The sequence below is a fragment of the Manis javanica genome, chromosome 14 (assembly GCF_040802235.1).
Source record: "Manis javanica isolate MJ-LG chromosome 14, MJ_LKY, whole genome shotgun sequence".
In the NCBI taxonomy this organism is placed as follows: domain Eukaryota; kingdom Metazoa; phylum Chordata; class Mammalia; order Pholidota; family Manidae; genus Manis; species Manis javanica.
The window spans coordinates 79209842-79236596 of record NC_133169.1 but is presented as its reverse complement, the minus strand read 5'-3'; the positions used below and the strand labels follow the sequence as shown (position 1 = coordinate 79236596).

The 26755-nt window shown below is 49.9% G+C and overlaps 1 protein-coding gene across 1 annotated transcript in view; it reads left to right on the top strand.

The window, feature by feature from the left end:
* COL23A1 (collagen type XXIII alpha 1 chain) overlaps positions 1-26755 on the top strand; it is a 307076-nt gene that overhangs the window by 202462 nt on the left and 77859 nt on the right. The gene's annotated exons all lie outside the window — the stretch shown is intronic.

Genomic DNA, 26755 nt, shown 5'->3' with positions numbered 1-26755 from the left:
AAGAAAATGTTTTTTTCCAAATTGTCACAAATCTCTAAAAACTTTTCCAGTATATTTATTGAAAAAAATCCATGTATAAGTGGATCCAGGCAATTCAAAACCATGTTGTTCAAAGGTCAACTGCATTTCCTTTTCAATGAAAGGCCCAATCATCCATTGGGTTGTTCATCTTTTTTCTCATTGATTTGCAGGAAATGCTTTAAAGAAATTTTTGTATAAGTGCATGAAGAAAAGCACCTAACGTAGAGCCTGCGTATCACTGCTCAGTTTTGCTCACAGTTCTATACTTTGACTGTTTTTGGTTTTTCTTTTGTTATTCTTTTGAGTCATGCAAAAAAATTAATGACCCACAGTTATCAGTCTTCTATTTTATGGCTTCTGAGGTTTCTTTCATATATACAAGGGCCTTCTCAAATCAGAGGTGATAAAAAAAATTTATGGCTCCTTTTAGTACTCTACGGCTTCATTTTGCTTCATTCCTTTTAAAGGCTGCATAGAATTTCATTGCATGAATATGTCATAATTTACTCTGCCCATCTCCTGTATCCTGTTATTGGACATTTGGGTTTTTCCCAGTCTTTTCCTATTAAATGTGATGCTGCAGTAAATCCCCTCATACATCATACTTTTGCACACATGTGGAAGTATATCTGAGGACAGATTCCAAAAAGTGGAATTGCTAGATCAAAGAGTATGTGCGTTTTAGGTTTTGCAACATATTGCCAAATTCCTTTCCAAAGAGGTTGTCCTGTATTTCTCCTTTCAATGCTATATGAGAGCACCTTGTTGGGTACTTTTTTCAAGTGGGAAACATTCTCCTTTATTTTTCTCTCAAAATATTCAGTGTGAGGAGGATGGACAAACAGACATGCTGGGGCAGTTGGGATGGAGCCCATCCTCTCAGCAAGCTGACCTAGCGAATACATGTTTATCTTACCCTGACACCTTCAGAGTGTCAGCCTCAAAAGTAAAACATGTCTTTAAAAGATTTCAGCATGTGATGTCTATTAGGCCACTAGAAAATCAGTGGCCCTTCTCTCTTAGCTGAGGGGCTGCAACCCTCTCTTTCTGGGGGAAAGACAGAGGGGTTTATCTTCATTGTGTTTTAGAAAAGGACAAAAATTTGAAAAATCTGAGTTTCTGTATTTTACCTATTAATTAAAACCCTTGTTTATGGTGAATTATTGCTCTTTATAAACATTTTAAGAGTAATCATTCTAAATGCCTGGGCCATGGAAGTTCTGTATCATCTCCCAGACCCTCATCTTCAGTGTCTTTAGCAGAAGTTCTCACCGCATTAGCTGAAGTCTATTCTTATTTATTAAATTTGTTGAATAGCATTTCCATGCAGCTCATTTCAAACGTGGTCATTCTCTCACTCTTCTCTTAAGAAAGAAAAGACCAGAGTGCTAAGGTATTTTTATAGCTTGTACCTTGATCAAATCATCAAACTTTTGAGGTCTCCTTGCTTCTTTGGACAGGACAAGTGTGGACAATGCCCCCCATGAGACTGCCTGAGAATTGAAAGCAAGTGCATGAAGAAAACCATCTAACTTAGAGCCTGCATCCCAAAGTGCCACAGACTGGGGTGAGGGACTTTTAACAACAGAAATTCATTTTCTCACAGTTCTGGAGGCTGGAAGTCCAAGATCAAGGTGCCAGCAGGGCTGGTTCCTGGTGAGGGCTCTCCTCCTGGCTTGCAGATGGCCACCTTCTCATGGTAGAAAGAGAGATCCAGTGTCTCCTCCTCTTCTTAGAAGGACACCAGCCCTATCGGGTTAGGGCCCCACCCTTAAGACCTCATTTAACCTTAATGAGCTCCCTAAAGGGCTCCTGGGGTTAGGTCTTCAACATACACATTTGGGGTGGAGGACAGAGTTCCATCCCTAACAGCCTCGGGCACAGCCCAGAGGCCGAGCTTTATAAATCAGCACTGCTGCCAGCAGGATAAAGTCCAAAATCTCCACCATGACCCCAAACCTGGCCCTGATGGTGCCGCCAGCCTCACATCTTACCCATACTCCAGACCCCTGTGTTCCTCCCAGCTCCACCCTCAGGCTGTACCTCCCCAGCCTCGGGGACCCACACATGTCCCCCAGCCAGCTGACCACCTCCTCCTCCCAGCCCCTAACAGCCTTCCTCACTCCAGATACCAACTCTGCCTCTGGCACCACGTGTCCCGTTTGGGATGTCTTTCCACTGAACTCTAAGTTCCCTGGGCAGAAGCCTGCTGAGATGTGTCCCCAGCACCTCACATGGGCTGGCACAAAGTGGGTGCTCAGGCCATGCTTGCTGCCAGCCACCCACACTGTGCACACACACTACCGTTCTTTCAAAGCTTTGCTTCGAGGATACTGGAAAACGTGGCGCTTCCCTCTGTGACTCAACCAGCTGGTTAAGTGCTGGCACCAGGGCTGGAGAGCCAGCCTCCCTCAGTTCTCACCTCCCTTCATGTCTCCTCTCCTTCTTTATCCAGAGTCAGACCCCTCCTTGATTCACCTTTTTAAAGCCAGCTGCCAGTTGTCTCCTGGTTTGTTAGCAAGCAATGTGCGTACCATGAGGCCAGTTACCGAGGTTCTGTGTGGCCAGAGGTCAGTCCTGCTCCGGGCCTTCAGGACAGATGATAGCTCTTCAAAGCAGCTTTGGTCCTCTCACGGTGCCCCCCCAAGAGATGGCCTCAGCTGACTTTGTCCCTACCTGGACAGGAGGACCCTGGCCTTGTGGTATGATTGCAGAATAGCTGCTGCTGGGCCACTCTGTGCCCTTGTTTTTTAAACGTGGAGGATTGATGCAGCTGAGCCCGTGGGCTGGGAGTGAGGCCTGAGCACGAGGGAGGCCTGAGCCCTGGGCAGGTGCCCTCGGACAAGGCTGGGAAGCAGAGTAGGCAGACCGTGCACAGGCCTGACAGACTGGGGGCAGTGGGGGGTGGTTGGAAAGCCCACCTAGCCCTTCCTTCATGCAGTGTTTCCTGCCCTTTCTGCCCCAGACTCCGTGCTGGGTGCTAAGATACCTCACACACGCACACACACTTCGCACACCAGCCCAGCAGTCCCTCTGTGAGTACTTGCTGTGATGGGTGCTGGGAACCCAAAGGAACTCTCACTGGGTATGCTGATGATGGAGAAATGGGCCTTGCTTAGAGCAAGGTTGGACCAGGAGCAAGGAGGAACAGTGGAGCAAGACCAAGAAGTCTTCCTGGAAGAGGTGACATGGTGCTCGGTCCTGAGGCCTGAGCAGAAGCTGGCTGAGTGGGAAGTATTCGAGGTCATTCTAGGCAGGGGAACAATGCTCCCTGTTGGCTCAGCCTGCTTTGCTTTGTAACCTGAACGTAGGGTGCCTGGAGGGACATGATTAGAGCCCTGGGGGGATGTGCAGTGGCCTTGCTGGGGTATGGGAGCTTTCCCCAACTCTTGCCCACCCTCTTCAGACCTGGGAGAGAAGAACCCGAGGGGAAGCCAGAGATGCACCCCTCTCAGAGCCACTAATGGGCTGGAGCCCCGCAGACATGCCCAAGTGAGGAGGAGCCCAGGGTGCAGGCGGGTCTGAGGAGGGCAGGAGTCAGATTGGGCCCATCATTCATTCATGCAGCAGTCAACAATCCCGTGTCCTCTGGGGCTTACCTGCATGCAGGGAGATAGAGGACAAACAGAAAGGGAAGCATGCAGGTACATCAGATGCTGACAGTGCTGGGGAGAAAGATAAGGCAGGAAGGGGAGAGGCGTTGTGGCGGGGGGCATTGTGGCATTGTGGCAGGGGTGGGCTGCTGGGGACCACTTTGTTGCTGCCCAATCCATTGTGGCTTTAATAGAGTGAGAAAGGAAGCCAGTCACAGTATCTCTGTCCTCACTGGGTTGCCCGCCCCGTTGGGCCTCTGTCTCTGATGGTCCTAAAGGGTCAGGGGCTTCCAGCCTCCACCCAGGTCACATCTTTCATTCAGGCTCCCCCCAGGCCCCCCACCCAGCTGCCTGCCCCTCTGTTGTTTCCTCACTCCCAACTCCTCATCGGTTTTTACCTTGGGGAAAAAACCCCAAGCATGGAAATCTCTTAATACAAACCAGATGAGGGGGCTGGTGCAATGTTTTTCTCCGCATCAATCACCCGGGTCCTTGCTGTGCTGAGAATTTGGTAAGCCCTCAGCAGCGCTCCTACCAAGGATCCCTTCCAGACGCTGCCTGCCCAGATGCAGGGAAACAATGCCGCCTTCTGTGTGTTTAGAGAAGCATCTTTTCACACGTGCTCGACAGACTCCCACATGGATTCTTCGGGCTTGGGGGTCAGCCCGTCCTGCTGATGCTGAGCAGGCTGACCTGCAGTGGGAGGAGCCATAGCCCTGAGTGGGACCTCCCTCCTGCCAGGAGGCGGCGGGTTCCGAGTGCAACACCTGGCCGGGGATCTCAGTGGAAAATACAGGATCTGGAGCAGGTGGCTAGTGGGACCCAGAGCCTCTTGAAAGCCCCTGCCTAAGTCGGGCTTGGGCGGGCAATGCCATTAGACACCCACGGGGAGCTGGCCCTGAGAAGGGGCCTTGTAGACTCTCCCTCCTTCCCATCCCAAGGCAGATTCTGCTGCGCCCAGGAGAAGAGCTCAGCCCAGAAACCAAGTAATGAATGGGTGTGAAGCGCCTTGTGAACAGCTATCCAGACCTGACTGCATCCTCACTGCGTCCGTCAATCATTCATCCACCAATCATTCAGAAAACCTGTACCAATGCCTGCCTGGCTGAATGCTGAGGCCACAGACCCAGCAGGCCCCTCCTGAGGGTGGAGGACCCAGATCAGAATCTGGTGTGACCAGGGCTGCAGTGGGGCAGGAGGCAGGGGGCAGGGGCGTAGGAGGAGGCTTGACCCAGCCGGGCCAGTTTGGGGTGAGCCCGTGCCTTGGCTCTCCCCTCCTCGGGAAGCCCAAAAAGAAAATAGCACCAGGGACAGGAGGGAATGTTCTGAGCGAAATAATAAGAGCGTGGCAGGTGATGGTACCTGAGCCCATCTTACCAAGTATGACGGAAGCTGTGCCTGCAATAGACCCTGAAGAGGAGGCGGAGCTGGGGGAGGAGTCTTCCCAGGCCAAGGGCAGCAGATGCAGAGGCCCGGGCATGATCAGGGGCGGGGCTGGAGCTAAGGTGGGGAGAAAGGGGTGTGGGGGGACAGGGAAGACCCCTAAAGGGCCCTTTGGGCCTGGGGTGCATGGGCTTGGGTCAAGCGAGGATACTCAAAGGTCTGGCCCCTCCTCAAAAGCTTCTAGAACTTGCTGACCAATACAGTAGGCACTAGCCCATGTGGCTACTTAAGGTTTTTAATATTTTTAATTGAGATATAATTCACATTACATAAAATTCACCTATTTAAAGTACAGTTTTTCAGTGGTGTTTCATATATTCATAATGCTGTGCAACCATCTCTACCATCTGATTCCAGAACATTTCCATCACCCCCAAAAGAAACCCAGCAATCATTTCTAATTCCCCCTTCCTCCCAGTCCCTGGCAACCACGAATCAACTTTCTGTCTCTGTGGATTTGCCTATTTTGGACACTTTGTATAAAATGGAATCACACGATATGTGGCTTTTTATGCCTGGCTTCTTTCACTTAGCATAAAGTTTTCAAGATTCATCCATGGCTATCTAAATTCAAATTAACTGAAGTTCAATGAAATTAAAAATCCAATTCTTCCTGGTCACATTTCAGGTGTCCGTAGCCACGTGTGGCTTTTAGCTTCCACATGGGACAGCTCAGCAAACCTTCCCATCACGGCAGAAGGTTCCCTGGGGCAGCGCTGCTCCGAGCGCCCTCTGTGGGCTGAGGACGGGGGTGGGGAGGAAGAGGGGGCTCAGGGCCATCACTCAGGGCTCCCCGCGGGGCTCTCCACTGCCCCCTAGATGGGCACGGACGCACGGCTCCCATCGCAGGTTCTTGAAGTTCAGAGTGGGATCCACCCATCATTTTTGCTATTTCAAAAATTCTGATGGGTTTCAGCCTCCCGGGCCAGCCCAGGGCTGGGTTTCCTTGCTTGCAGCTGGAGTCCTGTCAGCTCAGCGTGAGGGGGCTGCCTGTCTGTGGCCGTCAGAGGCTCTGGTTGGCCACCGCCTATGAGTGATTAATAGTGATGAGAAAACAAGTTAGCTGCTATTAACTGCATAAACATAGCTTGGGACACATGATCTGTCCAGGGAAAATAACAAAAGAGCCCTTGTGTGACTTCACCATTTAGAGGCAACCCATATTAGCATTCTGTGGGTAGCCTCAAGATTAAGATGGGGAGTTTGTGAGGGACACACATAGGAAAATGCATAGATGTATGATGTGAAAATGTATGAACACATTTGTGTTTACTTTTAAAAGATAACTTGAAACACACAATTTGCATTTCATCCCTAACAATTTACAATGTTCATTCTACAGAAATTTGGAGCATTTCTAGGGGCAGTGGGCATACTTCTATCTCTACCCAGTAGAGCCTGTTCCTATAAGCTCATTTCTATTGAGCTATTTTTGAAAATTCAAGTGATGGGAACAGTTTTAAAAAAAGAATTTTTTAAAGCTTTCTTGGACTTTTGGAGAAGAGAGAAATCTTGGTCAAAAACATGAGTTAAAAAAAATAATTTTATAAAGGAAAGAGCCAGACATTTGCCAAAGTAGACAGAAGAGCATAATGAACTCCCATGGACCCACATCCAGCTTCAGCAAATTGCTGATATACCCAATCCACACCTCCTTCCTCCCTTCCTTCACTCTAATTTATGGCTCATCTGTCTTCTTGTAAAAAGCCTAGAGCTGGATTTTGTTTTTCATCCAATCAACAGTTCTCTGCCTTTTTACCAAGAAGTTTATGGCTTCAGCTTGTCTCCTGCTTTCTCTGTGGTTCTTTGTTACTTCTTTCTTTTTATAAATAACATTGTCATCCATGTGTCCCTCTATCAAGAAATTTGTGGCACCCTTGTGTCCCAGATGTCGCCCCTGTCCCATCATGTCATTATGGAATGCTCCCTCTGTCTGCTCTCCTGGTCTTAGCTAATGTGGCAGGGGGGACACAGTCTTCACTTGGGAACCCGACCAGCCCTTGGCCATGTGTCTTGGGGCATCTCCTGGGTTGGTTTCTCCTCTCATCTAGGTTCTTCCTCTGGGGCTCTTTCCCAAGTGAGTCTCTTATGGCAGACCTTCTAGGACCTTCCGTGCTGGAGTGTCCTGGTCACTCCCTCACACTCGGATGCCACGTGGCTGGGTGCAGAAATCGAGGCTCAAAGTTCAGTTCTCCAAACTTCAGTACCCCTGTCGACTCCCGGTGCCAGTCCTCCCCTGCCGCCTTGCAGTCCAGGCGCTGCTGGAGCACGTGGGGCCGAGCTGCGTCGCACTCCTTTGTCCTGGACTCTTAGACTTTCCTCATCTCTGATGGCCTTCGCTTCACCGTGACGTGTTGAGGTCTGTTCTTAACTTTATTGGGGTTCTGTAGGCCTTTCAATCCCAGAGCTTCCATCTTTCTTTAATTCTGGAAATCTATCTCTGTTATTTCCCCTCCATTTTAATCATTTCTTCCTATAGGTACTATTAGCAGTCTACCTATTAAATATTAATAAAATCTGATCTCTTATTTGACAAGAATACCTATTCGAGAAAATGGGGGTTTTGAACTGAGAAAGGGTTAAGAATCATGGCATACCATAATCATCTTCTTTTTATAAATAAATAAGTAAATGTGTCCTAGAGGCTTCTTCATCCTCGGCCTATGCTGGCTCTGCGGGTGGGCTTTCTCACCCCTGTCAGCCCCTCGGGCAGGGTCTGCCTTACAGATGAGGCGTGAGCAGTACAGGGAAGTGAAGGGCCTGTCTAGGGTCACACAGCTGGACATGGGCAGCAGTGGGGTTGCGCCCCATCCTGACCCCATCTGCAGAGCTCCTCGATTGCCAGGGGACCACAGGAGTGGATGTTCTCTGACTCCTTCACTGAGCCACTTCTGCCGAGGGCTGGGTGTCTCTCTGGTTCCCCTTTGGCCTGAGACAAAGGACATTTGCCCTGAGAACCATGCCCCCCACTGGGACAGGAGCTCCGGCAGGGCTGGGATGAAGACCACCCTCTGGCCAGGTCATGGCCCACTTTGTGGAATCTTGGGCAGCAAGCTGGTTCTCCTGCGTCCTTCTCCATGGGCCATGCCGCCTCTCCTTGTACTTGTCAGGCTACGCCTGTTTTTCCTCGCCTCACCCATGCTTGTCCCCTGTGGTGTGCGGGTGGCCTCGCAGGATGTTGCGGGTCACCCCTGTGTTCCTAGCCATGCCCACCTAGGTCCACCCACCCTGACAGGAGTTTGGGGGCTCCCTCCAGGTCCGTGGGTATCTTAAGAAGAGGCATAGGATGCTACTCTAGGTTGATGATGCCCTATTTCCTGTGTCCCTCTGGCGGGAGCATCTGAGGCTACCTGCTGTGTTTGGCAGTGTCACTCCATCCAGGCTCCAGGAAATGAACACAGAAATGCAATGCGCCTGCACATGTAATGCTTTAAATGTGGGAACTACCACTGCCTCCTGGACCTTTTCTGTAACAGATGCAGCTACTCACGCAAGACATACTTGTAACCACACAGTGTTGTGTCGGGCCCATTACATGCTCCCCTGCTCTGGCCCAGAAATCTGGTTCACAGACATCAGCTCCCAGAAGCAACTGTGTGGGCATACAGGCAGGTATTAACAAGTCCTGGCTGAGCACCTACCGTGTATTCCGCACAGGTCTGGGCCCTGGGGAGATAACAAAACAGATAGCAATCCGCACGCTCATGGCTTATGTTGTAGTTGGGGAAGATAGGCAGTAAATAAGGTTTCAATATGTTAGAAGACTAGTGTGTTGTGGAAAAAAGTAAGTGAAGGTGACCTGGAGTGCAGGATTCAGAGGTGTGAGGTGCATGTGGCGGTTTTAAATGAGAAGGTGGCATTTGACCAAAGAAGTGAAGGAAGCAAGGGAGTTCACCAGGTGTCTATCTGGAGGAAGGGTGTTTCAGGCAGCAGGAATGGCCAGTGCAAACGTCCTGAGGTTGAGGATTTCTTGTGTTGGAGGAGCAGCACAGAGACTAATGTGGCAGCCATTGGGGTGAGGGAGAGGGCAGGTGCGTGGTGACAGAGAAGTCAATGGGTGATAAATATAACAGAGGCCCAGATCACTGTGGTCATGCAGGCAGGCCACACTTGGTACCCAGCCTCTGCACCCCTATTCCCCCACAGCCCAGAGCAAAGCCCAAAGCACAGCCTTACATGGAAAAACATTTGCCTGCTGGTCCTTCTCAGCTGCTCGTGCTTACTTGCAGATTTTGAAAAAATGTGGACCCTGTTGCTCAAGAAAGAAGAGGCTTTTTGGTGTTCGGCGGTGCCCAATTTGAGTCTGGGAGGAAGGGCCACTGGTCCTGGGTCTCAACTCGGGAAGTTGGGGGCTGTTTAGGGGAGAAAGCAGAAGCTGTTTCATTCCCCAGCCAAGGTTTCATTTTCTCGGTGAAGACCTAGCGGGGAAGACTCCCGACAGGGGGCAGGGAAATGTGCTGGGCCTTGTCACCACTGGTGAGGCCGGGGAGGTCAGCCCAAGTGTCTCAGTGCCAGGGGCCTGGTGTCCTCATCCTCAGAATGGAGGAAAAGAGCTGGCAGGCGTGGCTGTGGGAGGCCTAAGCCAGGCGACTCCCGCGTGGCTCCGCGGACTCGGACTTCAAGTCCAGACAGTCGGTCATCTTGCTTCCCTAGCCATGGGTGCATCACCTCAGGACCTTTTCCACAAAAAGACCGACGACTGTGTGACATTTTGGTTGGAAGGTGGGAGCATCATTTCAGGAAAGCTGGGCCTGCCCCATCCACCTTCCCCGGGTGACCAGACCAGCTCACTTCATGTGGGAGACCACGGACTGGCAGCCCCAGCCCCAGAAGCCTCGGTCGGCACCCCTCATGTGTCCTTGGGCCGCAGCAGCAGCTCCCCGGGGAGAATTTCAGACCACGCCCCAGACCTATGCCTCAAACCCTGTATTTTAATAAGATCCCCAGATGGCTCACATGCAGGCAAGGTTTGAGCGGTCCTGGCCTGGGACAGGGCTGGGGGAATGGGGGGACAGCTCCAACTGTGGGCCTCAGGCCCACCGTAACTGCCAAGATGACAGCGTTTCTTACGCTTCATTAGACTCCTGCTCTGGACAACCGATGAAGCTGTTCTGACACATGCCCTTCGGAAAGCTGTCTATTTTGTGAGCCCATCTTTGGTGATGCTGGTCAGAGAGGGGTCCTCATTCTCAGCCAGGCCCATTCCTGCCTCCAGCTCTATGATTAGGAGCTTGCCCAGATTCATTCCTCTCAGGATCCCTGCAAGAAGGGAATATAATCCCCATTTACAGTCAAAGGCGTGCTATGCCCAAGATCATGCAGCTGTGATAGGCAACACCAGGATTCCATTACCCAGCACACCCCTTCGGTGATGTCCCAGACTGTGCCCTGAGGAGGCATGGTTAACCAAAATGCATGACCCCTGCCTTCCCAGAAACAGAAGGCAGGTACAAAATAAGTCATTGTCACAAGTCACATTTTAGGTGGGATTTTTACTCTACAGTGATCCCATAAGGCAGAAATCTTGCAGAGCCCAAATTCTCCTGAGGTTACCCATAAAATGCAGGAATGCACCATCTCTCTCAAACCCCACAGAGCCAGTGTTCACTCCGGAGTTTTGGAGGGGAGGGAGGGCGGGCAACTGGCATTCAGAAGCCCTTGCATACCAGAATGTCTTAGCCACCAAACCCCAAAATCTCAGGCTGTCACCCCACACAAAAATCATGGGAACTGAGGCCTACTAAGAGGCCAGCAGATTCATGTTCCCATCTCATTTACTCCAGTGCATAAATGAATATATCCTCACTATTTAAATCAGTTATCTCTTGTTTTCCCCCAAACATGTACAGTTGGCTGTGAGTCAGTGGGGATGCACTTTTCCGCTCATACCATACCAGATCAGCTGGACAGGAACAGGGTAGACCTCTATTTGTGCACCCTTTACAAATGGATGAGTCGAGGCCCAGAAGGGGGCAGCATAAAGGCGTCAGTGAGACAGCTGTCGTGGCTTTGACTGCCTCCGTGTCAGCGTAGGATCAGAGGCTGTATCAACAGGAGTATAACATCTTCAACAGGGAGGTGATTATCCTGCTTTGCCCCGAGGACTCAGTTCCGGGAACCATGGTGTAGAGAGAAGGAAGCCATTGCATAGAGTGAGGCTGGAGGAGGCTTCTGGGATGCCCGAGAGTTGAGGAAAACACATCTCACAGAGCCGCTTCTAGGAACTGAAGAGTGGGTGGGCTTGTTCTATATGGTCCCAAAGGAGAAAATCGGTTTTGAATACATGGTTTCCACCAGACACAGGTGACTGCTTCATCTGGTTCAGCTCAGACCTAGGAGCAACCAGCCCTGGGAGGAGCAGCCTGCCGCTCTGGGCTCACTGAGGGGCTGGATATTGCTTCCAGCCTGACACCTTCCTCAGGGTCTTCCGGGAGGGTTTCAGCCATGCCCGGCTTTGCCTGACAGACTGCCTAACCCTCTGCACTACCCTGGAGAAGCCCATCCTTGTCCTTGACGTGAGTCACATAGGCTGGGGCCTGGGGACGGCTCCTTCAGGTCTGGGGCACATTTCTGGGTGCTTGATCGCCTTTGTTATCTCCCTCTGCCCTCTGGACATCATGGAAATCCTGTTCGGAGTGACCAGCCTGAGGTGTCCCTGTCCCTAGGAAAGGGATGGCTCTGAAGTAGGCCTCTCCTGCTTCCTGAGCTCTTCGTGCCCTCTGGCTGCCTTCCAGTGGGGCGCAAAGAAGCTTTGGAAACACTAGGACACAAAAAGCCCTGGGTGTGGAAAGCCGTAGTTAAGGGGCATGGCCCTGGAGAAACGCTGCCCTGGGAGGAGCCCCTGCTTCTGCTCCCCAGTGTGGCTCCACCTCCCCCAGCCCCTGCTTCCCCGGCCGGTCCGTGACATGCCTGATGTAAAGCCCAACGCAAAGCACCTAACCCAGTGCCCAGCTCACGGGGACAGCTCAGTAAAGGTCAGGTGGTGTCAGTATCATTATTATTGTTATTTTGACTCTTCCATGACCCCATGAACACCTTTCATCACCAAAAAATAATGGTGGACAGTGAATAATGCATTTGTGCCCAGAGGAGGAGATTCGGTAGAGCAGCTCTAGTCTCTGGTCAGAGAAGGAGCCTCCAAACTTCAGGTGCCAGGGAGAGCCCCACACTGCCCCCAACCCTGCAAAGCCCCCCTCAACCCCCACACTGCCCCCAACCCCACAAAGCCCCCCTCAGCCCCCACACTGCCCCCAACCCCACAGAGCCCCCCTTGGCCCCCACACTGCCCCCAACCCCACAGAGCCCCCCTCAGCCCCCACACTGCTCCCAACCCCACAAAGCCCCCCTCAGCCCCTGCAGTGCCCCCCACCTTGCATTGCCCACCCAGCCCCTACTGTACCCCCCAGCCTTGAAGAGCAGGGGACTTGTGGATCTGGTAGGATGTGACCCCCTAACTTCTGACTCCCTCCCACTCTGGATCTCTGGGGGGCCTGGCAGCCATCCCAGCTTGTGGAAGGGTCTCATGTGTTTGCATTCACCCCATTTGGCGGAACTAATTTTAAAACTGGCATGAGGCAATGTCTGGACTTTGCCATTAGAGCCCGCCTCCAGTGTGAAAAAGTAGGTGAGACCTGTTAATGTACAAAACCCACTAACTCCAGAGGGAAAGACTGCTCCTTCCTGGGGCTGACAAGGGCAGGGAGCAGCAGGGCCCAGGGACAGAGCTGGCCGCTGTCTGCTGGCCGCTGCTGTGCCCCAGCCCCAGTGGAGGCAGACAGCTGGGGAGCCCTTCTCCCCAGACACCCCCGTCTCCACTCCCAGGCCCCTCTGAGAAGGCCCCCCACCACAGCCCGCTTGCCTCTCCAGGCTGCTGAATTCCAGATGTCCTCTGGGCCACCCTCCCCGGGAAATCAAATTCCACTGGGGGCACAGGGACAGGAGAGAGACCAAGATTCTTGTTTCTGCCTCTCTGAGCACTGGAGAAGTATTTTTATTCTTTACAAGTGAAAACCATCCCTCAGTAAAATAGAGGGCTTGGAAAACCAGCTGCATGAAAGCTTCATTTGCATCAGCTTTGCTTTTTTTTCTTTACACCTCTTACTCTGGCCGGTCCCCTCCCACCACCACCACCACCATTTTAGGTTTTGTTTATTTTAAAAAGCATCATGAGGTCCAGGATGAGGCAGAGGCTGCACCACCAGAAGCAAGATGAATTATTAGATGGATTCTCTCTTGCTAATTATTGAGATGAAAGTCATACATAAGTGAACAATTCAGTGGTATTTAATAGACATGATGCTGTGCAGCCGTCCCCCCTGGCTAGTTCTAAAACATTTTCAGCACCCCAAAAGGAAACCGCAAACCCACTGACAGTCACTCCCTGCACCCCATCTCCACTCCCTAGGAAGTGCTATTTACTTTCTGTCTCTAAGGAATTGCCTATTCTGGGCATTTCATATAAATGGAATCATACATATGTGTGCCTTTGTGTCTGGCCCCATTCACTTACCATAATGTTTTCAAGGTTCTTGCATGTCGGGTAGCTTGGATCAGTACTTCCTCACTTTTTATAGCTGAATAACAATATCCCATTGTATGGATATGCCACATTTTACCCACTTGTCTCTTAATGGACATTCCCATTGTGTCTACCTTTTGGCTATTGTGAACAGTGCTGCTTCGAACAATCGTGTAGTTAATTGTTTGAACACTTGCTTTCACTTATTTTGGGTATATACCTAGGAGTGGAATTGCTGGGTTTTATGTAACTGTATGTTTAACTTTTTTGAGGAATAGCTGGATTCTTTTAGATTTTATTGAATACCTAATATGTGTGCCAGCCAATGAATGTGTGCCCCCCAAATTCGTATGTTGAAAATCTAACTCCCAATGTGATGGTATTTGGAGGTGGGGCCTTTGGGAGGTGATTTGGTTCTGAGAATGAAGCCTTCATGAATAGGATTAGTGTCCTTATAAAAGCTCCAGACAGCACTGTCCTCCCTTCTTACCATGTGAGGACACAGCGAGAAGACAGCTGGCTGTGAATCAGAAAATCAGCTCTCTCCAGGCACCCAATCTGCTGGCTGCATGATCTTGAATTTCCCAGCCTCCAGAAATGTAAGAAATAAATTTCTGTTATTTTGAAGCCACCCAGAAGTACCCTATGGTATTTTCATTATAGCAGCTCAAACAGATTAAGACATAGCCTGTACCAGGCCCTGACTTCACCTCACTCTCCTAAAAGAACCAAAGCTCTGTGCCTCCTTGGGCCCATCTGCTCATGTCACAGATGGCTTCTTGTTCCCCATTAGCCTGCCAGCACACACAGGGCAAGACAAAGCTCAGAACCATACATCAAACACAGCCACTTGAAAGGTTGGTGGTGGAGCAGTTATTTGTATGCATCATTTGGAATTCTTTGCAAAGACATGGATTAACTGTAGCTCAGATTTGGCAAGCAAACCAGCATTGTACAATAAGTTTACAAATCATCACAATGTCCAAATGGTAGCTCCAGGTCCTCTGAGCTTCTTGTAGACCTTCCCTCCTTGATTTGTCAATCTATACAGACAGCAGGGTAGGCAGAGACTCCCTTATGAGCTCTCTTCTCCTCTCCAGGAGGAGATATCTAGGAAGATACTAAAACTGTAGTCTCACGCAGGGCTGGAAGTGTTGGCAAATTCTAGCATGAGGCTCTCCAGATATTATATGTAGACCCGACCCCTTGCCCTGGCTCAGAGGTTCAGGAGGGAACAACCAGCTTGTGCCCAGGTATATCCAGCTCCATATATCTTCTCAGAGATGATGTTCTTCCATGGTACTGGATGAAAATTTCTTTATACCCCATGCAATTCCAGGGCACCAAGAGGTAACAGAAAGACCTTCCATCACTTTAAGTCACAAAACACAGTATTGAGTTGGAAACTATGTTGTCTACTCCAAAATAACTATGAACACATCATTTTCACTCAAAGGTCTTCAAAGGTTCAAAACGTGGCCTTCCTGTGAAATATCACTGTCCATTTAATTAGAAAACATTTTGCTTCTGAAAATCTTTGGTTGGCGCACCTCAGCTGGCCATGGGGGAAGCGGAAGCCTGGCCTGCCGGTCTTGCTCCACCTGTATGTGGATGTGAACAGCTGCAGTTCCAGGCTCCCTTGCCTCCAGGGGACCATCTCCATCTATCAAGGGTGTTCTTCTTGCCTTGAAGATGAACATGGGAATATGCCATGCTGATCCAGGTCTGAGGTGTTGGGAGCCTCCTGCTTTGAGGTCAGCTGCCCTGGGTGTGAGTCTCAGCACCACCTCTTACTGAGTATGTGACCTTTAAGTCTGGAGAACAGAAATCCCAGGGCAAAATACCTCTAAAAACCAAAATCAGTCAAATGGAGAAATAAAGTTTAAAACCCATTCATAGCTTACAAACTGCAGTCCAGGGCCATCTCTCTCCTCTGCTCCTGAAGAAGCAAGCCACCCCTCCCTTTAAATTCTCAGGTTCAGACACACCTTTGGTTGCCCAGGTAATTACCCATTGATATGGAGATGAACTTCTCTCCACCCCTGAGGAATGATGCAAATGCACTAAAGTCAGACTTCTCTCTACCTCTAAACACCTGATGATATGCAGATATACTAAAGCCAGGCGAGATATTCTGGAAATGTAACAGTTTTACCCCCAGACAGCCACAGATGATCACTGGCCACTCCAAGCTCTGGGGAAGGGGGTAGCTGTGGGGTCCGGGGGGTCACCCAGTGGAAACCTAGCCAAGCCACCCACCTTGCATCCTGGGGTGGTCTTGGACCAGAACCTTCACACCACCAGGAGGCTCCGAGTTCCCAAACACTAAGGCACTGCACAAAGGAAGATGCCCCTCAGCCCCTCATGCCCCAGAGCCCAGGGTGGTCCCTAGCAGGCCAGCTGGGCAGCCTCCTGGCAGCTGTGCCCACCCTCCTGGCTGATCGTCTTTTCTCAGCTTTCAAGTGGCTTCCTCTCAGCCTGGCCCTGCTGGCCAGCCACCCGGGCTGCCAGTCTGGACAGCTGTGCCACTCTTTCAGGACTCTTTGTTCTCTTTGTGGAATTCAGAGGGAGACTGCCAGCTTGGAAACTGGGCTCAGCTGTATTCCCAGTAGCTGATAACAGCTGGGGTTAAAAGATGAAAAGCCATGCAAATCTCCGAGCTCTGCCTGAAACAGAGAAGCCAGTGCCTGCGTCCAGACTCATGTGCCCTGTGGCATTGGTGCCCACCCCACCTGCTGACGGTGGCTGTCTGTCCTCAGAGCCCCACCCCTGTAAGGACCCCACCCAATGGGGCAACATCACCTGCCCTGAGGGCCACTGATCCCCAGGGGGCCATTTATAGAGCCTGGGGCACACGGCCAGGAGTCCCATCAGAGCAGGAGTTCAAGCCAGACTGAGCTGAGCCTCAGCCCCGGCAGGCACAGTGGCCATTTTAATTTTTATTGCAGTGTTACCAAGTGCCAGGCCTGTGCTCAGTGTTGATAATGGCAAGTTTTACATAAGCCTCACAGCTTGAGAAGGCAAATGCCATGTGATCTCGTGCTTGCAGACCCAAAAACTGAGCCTCAGGGAGATTGGGTGGCCTGCCCAGGGCAGAGCTGGCATTCAGTCCAAGTCTTTTTGGCTTCAAAGCCTCCACTTGCTGCGACTCCTGCCACCGTACATGCTCGGCAACTCTCTCTGCAAGATAACCCAGAAGCAGCACTTCTGCCTTCCAGAAGTTTCCTTTGACCAGGAGGCATTCAGGAGAGTAAATGGCCATACAAAACCACCTTAAGTACCCTGGTGAGGGGAGGGAGCAACAGGAAACACAGTGTGGCCATGTGTCCTGACAGGCTCTGCTGGCTTGTGATTTGGGGCAAGCCACCTCTCTTCAGGCCTCTGTTCTCTCATTTCATTTGTTCAAAAAATATTTCTCAGCTCCTACTGTATGCCAAGCACTAGGAAATAAGATAGACAGTTTCTGTCCTATCACAGAGCTTATTACATTCTAACAGGCTGAGGACGCAAGGGCAGGTAACCCGTGATGTGATGAAGGCACTGGGGGCAGTTAGGGAGCTGACCTTTGACCTGAGGCCTGGGTAATGAGGAGGAACCTGCTGTGGAGAGGGTCAGGACTCCCCAGGCATAGAGCCTACCTCCTCTGAAGCAGGAATGGCTGCGGGGCACAGAAGAAGCAGGAAGAAGGTCCGTGTGGTTCTCGCGGCAGGGGCGCTTGTAGTAAGGTCACAGATGTAGCCCGGGAGCAGAAACCACAGTGTGATACTGTTGGGGAGCGTTGTGTATTTCCCTCGGTCCTAGTCTTCACCGCAACAAAGAATTGAAGGGCAGAGACATAGTAGTGAAGCAGAGTAAAAGTTTTATGTAAAGTTACTTAAAGAGAGAAAAGGTACAGGCCACCTCAGCAAGGAGAGGCGCCCTGAAAAGTTGGAGAAAGTTTAGATTAAAAGGTTACACACTTAGAAAGTGTGGGCGACCTCAGAGAAAGGAGCACCCCCTGAAAGGTTGGGTGTTCCCCCTTTTAAGGATTCTTCAGGAATGTGACAAAGGCCGGGGATAGAGACCTGTTAAGTGGTCTTTGCATACTTAGAATTAACACAAGCAACTTCCTGCTCTGATTTCTCTGGAGTCTTGGTCTGAGAGCAGATCAAACAAGGCCGCCTGCCGAGCCCCCAAGGTGGGCTGAGTTATTGTCTGTTTGCTAAAGAGTAAGTTAAGAATCTTACTTCTTACCTTCCTGGATATTAAAATACAATCTTTAAAATGGAATCCTTCCTGCCTTTACTATGTTGTCTAAGGCTGGGCCTGCATGCTAAATTAGTTGCCTAGGTTACAAACTACTTGATGAGGGCCCAAGGAGAGAAAAACAGCATATAGGAAAAGTTAAAAAATAAGCTGGGCCTATATGATTAGCTTAATAAAGACATGGGCTATGCTGAGGTACCCTCCTTTATCTGGGGAATATTCAAACATTCCAGGCCAAGTTGTTCCTGACTTTTTGAGCTTCAATTGATTAACTCTGGGTCTTTTTAGTGGTCTTTCCTAGCCTATTTCTCTTTCCACCCTGCTCATATCCATTTTCCTGCTTAACAATATGGGCCAAGGGGAGGTGGCATATCTTCAGCTGGGGTGCACAGGAAGGCTTGGAGGGCTTGAACAGGAGGGGAATATTCCAGAGTGACATGGGAATGCTGCAGACTTGCCGTCAGAACTGAGGATGGAATGGACTGAAGAAGTCAAAGCCCGCAGAAACAGCGTTTGGTGGGGTCATACTTCTCATTTAGGGAGGGCTGGGTGCTTTGAAAATGGCAGGAAAGCAGGAGTCTCTAGGTCCTTCTCCCAAAGGCCCTGCTGAGGGAGGGTAGAGTACAGGGGTTCCTGGGGTCCTGTGGAACCTCAGAAACCACCTCTCCCCTCAAACATGCCCTCTGCAACTGGCTGGCCACTGGAGGCATACAGGCCTTCGATTCCCAGAACCTCCTACTGACGGCTCCATGTCATGAAGGCAGAGCGCGCATCAGGCAGCTGTCCATGGCCGTTCAGCCTGCGTCCTGATGCGGGTGGGCTGAGATCCTGCCCACGGGGGTCCAGAGGGGGCAGGATTGACAAGGGCACCGTGGGTGCAGGGCCTTTTCGGGCTTTTGCTGGCCCTTTTTGTGGCCAAAAACCAGCAGATCTCTCCTGATGGAGGTGGGGAGGCGGAAATGCCTTCACGCAGTCTGTGGCTGACGCCCTCCTGGCTAATCTGGAGCTGGGAGGTAGGGGCTGGGGGCTGGCAGGGGGGCTCATGGGCCAGCCTGTTCCATTGTTGGGACACAGTTGTAACTGAGCCTTCGTTCAGTCGTCTTAAAAACAGAAGCTGACTCTGGTGGGTTCTAAAGTCAGACACAGCAGATTTCCATCTTGCCTGGGTCACTCGCAGAAGAAAGCAGATACGGTAGCTTTCACCTGGGAATAAATCTGTTTCACAAAATTTGGAGATCAATTTGGCAGTGAACTTTCAGGCGGGTTTGAGGGGGCTTGCGAGCAGAAAAATCCAGCTGACACTTGAAACCTGAAATCGGCCTCCTGGGGGAGGGCTTTCTGCCTGACAAAGGGGCTTTGACACACTAGAGCTGACCTCGCTTGTTGGTTGGAGGGCCTGAAGTCTGATCTCAGACCCCCAAGGCCAGAGCCACGTTCCTACACGCTGTTCCTGACCTCAAGCCATCTTCAGTCCTACCTGTCCCCCGGCAATGCCCTTCCCACCTCTAGCCCCTTCCTGGGTTACCAAGGCCCTCTCATGCCCCTCCTGCACTGCTGCAAGAGGTGCCCGCCCTTGAATGACCTCCTGGGACAATGGCCATCCAAGTCAGTATACATTGTCAGGCCATGCCCAGCCCAAGACGTCAGAATCTCTGTGGGGGGGGGGCCTGGAAATTCGCATGCTCAACAAGCACCCAGACAATTCTCGTATTGAGAACCACTGGCCTGAAGGATAAAACACAAATTCCTTAGGATTGGGCTTTGCAGACATTTAGGTCAATGCTTCTCAAACTGTGGTTCTGGACCAGAACTATTTCTGGATCAACTGGTAACTGTTAAAATTACAAATTCCGAAGTCCCACCATGAAACTTAGTGAATCTGAACTCTGCAGGGGAGAGCCTTTGCACCTGCTGGTCCTTGAGCCTGGAGTACCCTCCTCTCTGGCCTCATTTCAAGCACAAGTTTCTCAAGGAAACATGGACCCTCCAAACCAGGTCATGTTCACCTAGCACACACATATTGTAAGTGGTCCCTGGACTTTTCTTTCATACCATTTTCCAATTTGTAATTTGGTAGATCCTTGGGCCAATGCCTGTCTCACTCACTGGTCTGTAATGATAACGATGGCGGGGCTGTTCCTTACTTCCATTTTATCCCCAGCCCTGGCATAGTACCTGACACATAGTGGGGGTTCTGTTGAATAATTATCATCTTCCTCTAAATAACATTAATAGCCGGCAACTTATTGGGTTTTTTGGGGTTTTTTTTTTTTAATTTTAGGCATTATTTATCAGAAGTCCAAAGCCTGCCTTTTTTCTCAGTCCTTTGCATGAAACCTGCTATATTCTCTCTAGAAGTTTCTGGGATCTTCTCCTTAGCCCCAGGGTTCTGAAATTTCAAGAGGAAGTACCTTGGCAAAATCTATTGTCTTTCACTAGGCTGGATTCTCAGAAAACCAAGTTTCTTGACTTATTTCTTGAATGATTTCCCCTCCAAATTTCTCTGTTATCTCTCTGAATTTTTACTGTTGGCGGCAGGAGAGGGGGGACAATTCCTAGATTGATGCTGATTTCCTGCACTGATTTTCTTATCTCTTCTTTCCTATTTTCTGCCTTTTTGTCTTACTGTTCTACTTTCTTGGAGACTTCCCCCAACCTTATTTGGCAAGTCTATTTCTAATGAAATTTTAATCTTTGTTACCATGTTTTTAATTTGCAAGAAATTTTGTACAAATATTCTGAGTAGTTCTTTTTAATAGCATCCTGATCTTTTTTCATGGATATAATATCCAGTGTTATCTCTGAACATATTAATTATGGGGTTTTTTTTAAGTTTTCTGTTTTTGAAAGTCTGTCACCTCTGAGTTACTTTTTTCAACTTCTCTTGTCCTGTCTGCCACGTAAGAGGCTCCCTCCAATGTCCGGCACCTTTAGCTCATTTTCCAGAGTGGAAACCTAAAATGCCAACTGGCAGCTCTGTGTGCATAGACAGGGGTGGTCAGCTGTGACTTCATAAGGGCATGAGCTGGCTAGTCTTTCTCTTGGTCTCATCAGAGTCCCTGGAAAGAGCCTTCCTATCTCCTGCTGGAAGCAAAGTCCTGGCTGCCCATGCCCTGAGAGACCTGTTGAGGAAGGAGAGATCTGGGGGCCTCCACATTCCATGTGTAAACTTTGACTTAATGGTACTCCTCCCTCAACTGTGCCTGGCATCCTACAGGCTGGACACTATTTTTCTATTTCCAGAAAATAAACCTCCAGCCTTCTTCCCAGCATGAGGAAGGGTAGCTATCCAGATCAAGTGCCATAGTGGGCCAGATTTAACCCATGGCCCGTGGACCATAATTTGAGCCTCCTGGTCTAGATTTTAGCTCATCATGTGAAGATGCTACTAACTCCTGAACTTTGGGTGTTTTGCATCACAAGATTGGTTGCTCTTGAGCTTTTCCTACTGCTGGCTTAGAATTTGGGCTGTCCCGTTTCTGCACAGACAGTAATCCTGCATTTGTCTACTTCCCAACTTCCTAAATATTGTTGCTGGTATTTCTTCTCCTGGATTCTTTGTCCTTGGAGATCAGGTTTCTGGAAGTAGTAGGGATAAATGTATGCATTCCATTTTGTCTCCCATCCTTAACTACCAGGCTCCTTTTATTTTTTAGTAGATCCCTTGGGTTAGCTCTCTCAGCATCTAGAACTAACCTTGATTAGGGTTCTTCACCAAATGGTACTTTGTTGTTGTTTTTTAAATAAATTAATTGAACATGTACCACATAAATGAAAGAATTCTGTGAAGACTTGAATATAAAATGACTCCTTCCATTCTGAAACCCCACACAGGAGCTGCCCTGCCATCCTCACCCAGGCAGGGCAGTGTCGGTCAAGCCGGCTCCCAGGATGTTCTGTGGGATCATAGCCCTGTGGATCGTGGATCTCTCTATGGGTCATGGCCACTCTCTCTGCAGGATGCAGAACTCAGGACTTGGCCAGAGACTGGAATTTGACATGCATGATCCCTGCTCTGTAAGCAAGGTCCTTGTTCCCAGCCCCTTGGCCTGGGGCCGGGAGAAGGGACACACTGACATAGCAGGTCTTCTTGGAGTCCTCTGAGCACTTAGCTTCCCAGAGAGAGATTGCAACCTATCTGCTGGTGTGTCCAGTTAGCTCTGGCACATGGTGGGACCCAAGCACCCTGACCCCGGGTCCTGAGCACCCTGGAAGCTTCAGGAGCTTCAGTGAGAGCAGATAAGCCAACAATTGATGCTGTCCTGAGGGCCACCCACTGAACAAAGAGTGCCATGGGCCACACGGACTGGCCACCAGTCCTCCAACTCTGATATGTAGGCTCTGTCACTTATTACCTGCCCCCCCCTCTCCTAAGCCTGGGTTTCCTCCTCTACAGAGTGGAGGTGCAGGATCCATAGGATCACTGAGAGAATGACAAATCTGAGCCTGCCCATTCAAAGAGGTTTTTTCTGACAGAAAATGTCTACAATCACAGGTGGAATTTCCTGGAGTGGCCTCTGACTTTGCTTGCCCAAGCTGCTGCCTCACTGTTTCTGGGAGACAGGGAGGACAGCTGTTCCATCTGTGGATGACTCCATCTCCCTTTCTGTGCTGGAACCATTATCAGGCACCTGGGCCCTCCCAGCACCTGCATATCTCTCTGCAACTTTTTCCCAAGCTGTGTCTTAATTGGCTGTTTGCATGTCAGTTTCCCAGCAACTTATGAGCTGCTCAAGGGTGGGGACTGAATGTACTCATTCAGGTATCCCCAGGGCCTAGTACAGAGTGGGTTAAGATTGGGTGGATGGACAGATGGACATGGACGGATGGATGATCAAAAGCATGAATGAATGAAGATTGGTAACTGGATGGATGGATGATTGGATGGACGGACGGATGGATGGACAAATATGCAAATGGATATTTGATAGCCTGGATGAATAAAGTCATTCATTCACCCAAAACTATGTATTCCATAGCTTTTCTACAGAGGGCTAAATGGGTGGATGAATAATGACAAGGCGGCAGTACATGAGCAAAAGGAAAAGAAAGAGAGGGCAGGATGGAGAGAAAGGCAGCAGCACAGGTGAATAAGCAGAGGATGGGCTGAAGAAACAGCTGAGCAGGCAGATGACCCACGCTCACACATTCACAGTCGGCTCCGAGGGCATCGGTGTCTGTGAGCTGGAGTTTTCCCAAGGTCCCAAGGAGGAGGGGTTGGGAGAAAGTTCACAAACACTCTCTTTCTGTCTATTAAAAAAAAAAAACTTTTTTTTCTCTAAATAAACTTTGACTCTATTTCCAAGTATGTTTGGAAAGAGCAGTGACGGCTTTCATGAAGGGTGGATTTTAAGTGCTTCATTTGGAGCTGTGTTTAGGGACCTTCAGAAACACATGCAGTCCCCAAAGCAAGTACCAAATGCGTATGAGACAAGAAACATATGCTGAGAATGAGGATGTCAGGCAGGCTTACTGAGAGCATATGTGCTTTACTGTTGATGGAATATTCGGCAAGTGTTCAGGAAAGAGGCCTTTCCTCAAAGGAAGGTCAGCAGGAATACTCCCCCTTCTCATAAATCCTGGGGTAAAAACAGGCATGTCTCCCCTACATATGCAGCTAATTACCTGGGAGCTCAGGGCTCTCCCCAGAGGGTGGTTAAGAGCAGTTTACCAGGAGCCTCAGGCGGTTTCCAACAGCCCTGATGAGAGGGACCCTGGCCGCTTGCCTTTGGTTCATAACTGGCATCTTTCCACCCCAGTGGGTGAAGGGGGACAAACACAGGTCCCAACACCCAGCCAAGATCAGACCCAGACCCAAGCTGCTGATGGACACCCTGGAATCCAGAGCCTCTTTGCACAGCCCCTGGTGACCATCCACTGTAGTCCAGCTTAGCTGGATTTGGCCTGGGCCTGGGCGGGCTCTCAGAGGGCCAAGGCAAACGAGATGTGGTCCCTGTTTTGTGGGGCTCATGGCCTAGCAGAAAGACAGGTGGGCAGATGGCTCCATCCCAGCATTAAGTACTGCAGCAAATAAATACTCCTGGCCCAAGAGTGGGCAGCTAGGATGGGTATGGAGGGAGGGATGGAATTAGGTGAAGGGGATAAAGAGGCACAAAATTCTAACATAAATTAATCACAAGATGAAAGTACAGCATCGGGAATATAGTCAGTAATATTGCAGCAAGGAAAGAGTGAGAACACACCTGCGCTCACAGGTACAGCGTGTTGTGGAGCCGACCCACCCTGTCGCACCTGTCATGGTTATAGCCCTGGTACATAGATGTCACTGACCCACAGAACCCAGAGACAGGCCCGTGCCTGACCCATCAAGGGTCCCCGCATCTACAGGGCATCCAGTGGATGTTTCAGGAATGACTACATGAGTGACAGGCAGAATTGGGAGTCTGAATTCCCATTTGAGGTCAAAGAAACTAAGGGTCTGAGAGGTTAAAAGTCGTATTTTAGCACATCTCAATGACCTTGAGAACTGCGGCTCATGGCCTCCATTCCAAAGGTGAGGCGATGGAAGCTCCAAGGCAGAAAAGGTCATGCGAGTGAGAGCAGACTTCCTAGTGCACCAGTACGGTGTTTCCTCTTTAGAAAACAGGCTTTGTGACAGTCGGATTCTGCGTCTTGTTTACGAAGGTCAAAGGATGAAATTAATCTTTTGAGCTTTATGCCTTTCCACAGCTGCTAGGAAGGAATGGCCCAGCAGCACAGGGTCCATGATCCTAGAAAGACGGAGAGGGAGGGGAGGACCAGCTTCCCCCAGGGGGCTGGGAATGAAAAGAGATGCCAGGCAAAGGAAGAGCCTGTTTTCTGCTAGAAATAAAAAATGCTGCCTGCTTGACAGAGGTACCATGTGACCCAGTATGTCTACTCCTAGATATAAACCCAGAAGAATGGCAAGGAAGGACCCAAAGGGATACTGGTACACCAGTGTTCCCTGCAGCATTAGCAAAAGTGGAAGCAGCCCAGGTGTCCATCATGATTAATGAACAAACAAAATGTGGGCACATATGTACCTTGGAATACTATTCAGCCATAAAAAAGGAATGGAGTTCTGCTACATGCTTGTTTTAGTTGGTTCTGGCTGCTATAGCAAAAATGCTATAGACTGAGGACCTTAGACAGCAAATATTTATTTCTCACAGTTCTGGAGGCTGGGAAGTCCAGGATCAAGGTAGACAGGTCTGGTGCCTGGTGAGTTCATAGATGGCCATCTTCTCCTTGTGTCCTTACATAGCGGAAGGGGTGAGGAGCTCTGTGGAGCATCTTTGTAAGACCACTAATTCCATTCATAGGGGCCCCACCTCAGGACCTAATCACATTCCAAAAACCCACCTCCTCATACCACACACGTGGGATTAGGGTTTTGATATATGAATTCTGGGGTGTGGGGGGACTCCAATATTCAGTCTAGAACATTGCTACCACATGGATGAACCTTGAAGACATGATGCTAATTGGAATAAGCCAGGTACAAAAGAACAAATGCTGTCTGATACCACTTATGTGAAATATCTAGACATCAAGACTAGGCACATTCATAGACAGTAGATTAGAAGTTACCAGCAGATGGGGGCAGGAGGAAGGGGAACTTATTGCTTAATGGGTACACAGTTTCTTTTTGAGATAAATGAAGAAGTTTGGAACTAGATAGTGGTGATGGTCGAACAACATTGTGGATGTGCTTATGCCGCTGAACTGTACACTGGAAAGTGGTTAAAATTTTGTGTTGTATATAATTTACCAGCATTAAAAAAAATAATGTAATAAACAAAATGCAGTATATATATATATATTCACAATGGAATATTATGCAGCCTTAGAAAGAAAGAATATTCTGATACATGCCCCAACATGGATGAGCCTTGAGGACATGATGCCGAGTGAAATAAACCAGCCACAAACAGTAAACGCTGTGTGATTCCACTCATATGAAGTCCCTAGAGGAGTCAGTCAGTCACAGAGACAGAAAGTAGAATGGTGTTTGCAGGGGGCTGGGAGGAGTGGAAATACGGTGATTTAGTGTTGAATGAGGGCAGAGTTTCCACTTTTACAGATGAAGAGAGTTCTGAGTTCTGGCGATGGATGGTGGGGACAGTGCCACGACAGCATGCATGCACTTACTGCCACCGAACTGTGCTCTTAAAAATGGCTGCAAGGGTCAGTTTCATGCATATTTTACCACAACTTTCTAAACCTAATAAAAATGATTAAAAATATAATGTGACATATAAAAAACCATTGGGTGAATTGTATGGTACGTGAATTCTCTCTCAGTAAAGCTGTTTAAAAAATAATGGTGCCCAAAACATGCTGGACTCAGTGTGGGACCCTCCCAGAGCCAGGATAAAGTATTGCAGAAGTTCAAGCACACAGACCCATCCGTTTGAGTTCGGGGGGGTCCAGGTCCCAGCTTAGGGCACGCGTGACCTCCAGGTGCCCCGCCCAGCAGCACAGAGGCACAGAAAGCTGCTCTTCATGAGGCAGGGGCGACTGGAAGATGGAGGAGTCCCTTCTGAGCAGCCGGCCTTTGGCTCTTGACAGCTGAAACTCCTCAGAGGGAGCCGTGGTCATCAGCCCTGACCCTGGGGGTCAAGAGCACAAATGGTGAGTCACTCGAGGCCCCCTGGGAGTGTGAGTCAGTAGTTCAGGGAGGCCTATAGGCCTCATGCCTCAGGGACCGGGAGGCAGGGAGCTCCCCTCACTGGCTCCTCTGAACGCATTGTTTGGGAAGCTGCAGTGGCCTCCACAAGCCTCAGTCCCATCCGCGGGTGGCAGAGGGCCCAGGCTGTGGAGCCCCTTGACCGTGGCAGCCGCTCCCCTACTCCAGCCAGGGGGGGCCGGTGTCCCTGACTCTGGGATCTACTGTGAGAATTCTGTGAGGTGGCAGGCCCCATCCCAGGGATCTAACTGTTAGTGAGGAGAG